The sequence below is a fragment of the Theropithecus gelada genome, chromosome 13 (genome assembly GCF_003255815.1).
Source record: "Theropithecus gelada isolate Dixy chromosome 13, Tgel_1.0, whole genome shotgun sequence".
Lineage (NCBI taxonomy): Eukaryota > Metazoa > Chordata > Mammalia > Primates > Cercopithecidae > Theropithecus > Theropithecus gelada.
The window spans coordinates 107,452,185-107,454,676 of record NC_037681.1 but is presented as its reverse complement, the minus strand read 5'-3'; the positions used below and the strand labels follow the sequence as shown (position 1 = coordinate 107,454,676).

Here is a 2,492-nt window from a genome sequence, read left to right as displayed (position 1 = left end):
GCAACCTCCGCCTCCCTGGTTCAAGCGATTTTCCTGCCTCAGCCTCCCGAGCAGCTGAGATTACATGCACCCACCACCATGCCCGGCTAATTTTTTTGCATTTTTAATGGAGACAGGATTTCACCATGTTGGCCAGGCTGGTTTCCAACTCCTGACCTCAGATGATCCACCCACCTCAGCCTCCCAAAGTGCTGGGATTACAGGTGTGAGCCACCATTCCCAGCCCTTCCTCCTAATTTCTAAAGCTGCCAGTAAGCCCCCAAAAAGTTACTTTGTCCTTATAGGTTCTCTGAACCTGAAGGTGAGAATTGGCAGCAGGGGTGAGGCTATCTGAAGGAAGATGTCAGAGTTGCCATTGGATGGGGACATTGGCAGGAGCTAAGCCCTGTGGTTGAGAAGGTTCTTGTCCGTCTGAAGCAGCGTGAGTCAAACACTCTGGAGTGGGCTCCAGGAGAGGCTGGAGGCCGGGAGACTGGTGATAATGGAGCTTCTTTTGGGAAAGCAGGGAGAGATTTTAGGATGTGAGCCATGAGAGGGCCATCATGTGGAGTAGGACACCTGACTGCTATAGGTGAGGACCCTGGAAGTATGCACGGAGGGTCTGTCCAAGCCTTGGTCTCTTAGCATTGCATCAGATATTTGGATAGAGGCATAAATGATAGTTGTTGGGGGCTGAGTTGTGTCCTTCGTAAAGAAATGTTGACATCCTAACCCTCAGTACCTGTGAGTGTGACCTTATTTGGAAATAGGATCTTTGCAGATTAATTCATTAAGATGAGATCATATCGGATCAATTCAAATTCAATCACTAAAATCAGTGACTGTCCTCCTTATAAGAAAGCCATGTGGAGATGCACAAGGAAGACGAGCATGTGAATTCAGAGGCAGAGATTGAAGTGACGCCAAGGAATGCGAAGGGCTGCCAGCAACCACCAGAAGCTGGGAGACCCGAGGAGAGATTATTCCTGGATCCTTCAGGGGTACATGGCCCTGCCAACACCTTGGTTTCAGACTCTCAACCTCCAGAACTGAAAGAGAGTAAATTTCTGAAATTTCTGTTGTTTTAAGCCTCCTACTTTGCGGTAATTTGTTATGGTTGTCCATTAGCAAACTAAACAGCAATTTATCCTTCTTGTAGATGAGACCCTGCTGGTTGCCTACCCAGCTGCCATTCACCCATTCTCCTTGCATCAAAACCCTGAGTTTGTTCAGCATCACACAGAAATGTGCTCAGGGAAGGTGGCCCGATACTTGAGGGAAAATGAGTGGCCCAAGCAAGTCAGAGTACATTCATTTCCCTTTGCCAGGGATTGTGGAAGGGATGGCACTCGACTCTGCTCTGGCCTCTGAAATGTGAGGGAAGGTCTGTGGGCAGCCTCCGGGCAGCACTGAAGGAAAGCCTCCTCTGCCTTCATTCCTGCCTGAGAGATGGTCGTGTGAGGATTTACTGTCTGCAGCCGCTGAAGCCCTGGCTCAGCCATGACAGAAGGTGACTCAGGGCGGTGATATTGTTGAGCTGTTAAACCCAACCTTCAAATAGACTTCTTGTCATGTGAGAAAGATGAACTTATATTATTTGGTTGGATGTGCTGTTACTCACAGCTGAAGACAATCTAACAGGCATACTGGTCATGATCATTAATACCACCGATAATGGAATCAGGATTAAAAATAATCTAAGACCGGAAGGCTTGCCACAAATAAAACAGACAAACTGGAACAGGAATAAATGCATCGTCAGGTGGGATAATTCTTACCTGTTTCTCCTTTTGGAGGGCAGATAGAATAGGCTGATAGGAGATGCATGAACTGTGGTTAATGTCTCTGTGTAATCAGGACTTGCAACACCTATTACTCCTTTCTGATTCTCCCTGAAAAAAAAAAAAAAGGAATAAATGTAAAATTTTTGCATTAGGGATGAAGACAAATTGCTCTATTAGGATAAAATATAAATGAATATATATTTTAAAATTCTGTATGTCAAAAATACCATGGATAAATTTGAAAGAAAAATTACATACTGGGAAAATTACAACACAATGAAATATGAAAGTTTGTTATCCTTATACAAAGAACTCCTGCAAACCAATAAGAAAATGGCAAAACAAAAACAGAAACAAAACAAAACAAAAAACCCACACATTTCAATAGAAAAACAGGAATAAGGAAAGGCAATTCCCAAAAAAAAGAAATTGAATTAATCAATTAGATGAAATTCAACTTCACTGAATACAGTAGAGGATGCAAATTAAATACAAGGCATTTATTTAATGGGCATATTCAGGTTTTGTGAAGCCTGAAACTTAAAAAAACGTGGGAGCTAGGTCTTCAAAACTGTGATTTCAAAACTAAGTGTGAATAAGAATTGTATTTGGAATAAGAAAATAAATCACAGCAAACTATAATGTTTCAAATGCTAAAAAAAACCCACACGTGTCAAAAAACAGCAAAAATAACATATCTTTATTAACTGTCTAAGACTTGTTTATAAC

At 42.4% G+C, this 2,492-nt stretch overlaps 1 non-coding gene across 1 annotated transcript; it reads left to right on the top strand.

The window, feature by feature from the left end:
• Positions 1-1,734: 1,734 nt before the first annotated feature.
• LOC112605460 lies at positions 1,735-1,866 on the top strand. Its single transcript, XR_003115450.1, has one exon. It is a non-coding gene; the product is annotated as a U8 small nucleolar RNA (small nucleolar RNA).
• Positions 1,867-2,492: the final 626 nt, after the last annotated feature.